This window comes from Leopardus geoffroyi, chromosome A1 (genome assembly GCF_018350155.1).
Source record: "Leopardus geoffroyi isolate Oge1 chromosome A1, O.geoffroyi_Oge1_pat1.0, whole genome shotgun sequence".
Classification (NCBI taxonomy): Eukaryota; Metazoa; Chordata; class Mammalia; order Carnivora; family Felidae; genus Leopardus; species Leopardus geoffroyi.
The window spans coordinates 184,952,198-184,952,829 of NC_059326.1; positions in this window are offsets into that span (position 1 = coordinate 184,952,198).

Genomic DNA, 632 nt, shown 5'->3' on the forward strand with positions numbered 1-632 from the left:
GTGATATGTGGGTTAAAACTGGTAATGCCTATAAAAGTTCGGTATAGGGGCGCCTGGGTGGCGCAGTCAGTTAAGCGTCCGACTTCAGCCAGGTCACGATCTCATGGTCTGTGAGTTCGAGCCCCGCGTCAGGCTCTGGGCTGATGGCTCGGAGCCTGGAGCCTGTTTGCGATTCTGTGTCTCCCTCTCTCTCTGCCCCTCCCCCGTTCATGCTCTGTCTCTCTCTGTCCCAAAAATAAATAAACGTTGAAAAAATAAATAAATAAATAAATAAATAAATAAATAAATAAAAAATAAATAAATAAAAGTTCAGTATAATTTATGTACAGATGTTAACTATTATGATTATAAGTAAAGGAAGAGAGTTGTGTAACTAAATTAGAAGAATATTGTTATCCAACTTAGGAAGAGATGTCAATATTGTATTATGATTTTATGGGTTCAAGAGAAGAACCTACATTTTAAAACATGGTTTCCTACAACATTTAAAATGAGGTTGCTCACAATTAGATGTCTATGTGACATTTATTGACTTAAAATTTTTAATCATTTTTAAAAACGACTAACCACAACTAAAAATTCAAAATCTTTATCAACAAGTATAAAAGAACAGAACATAGGCAATTATCTCA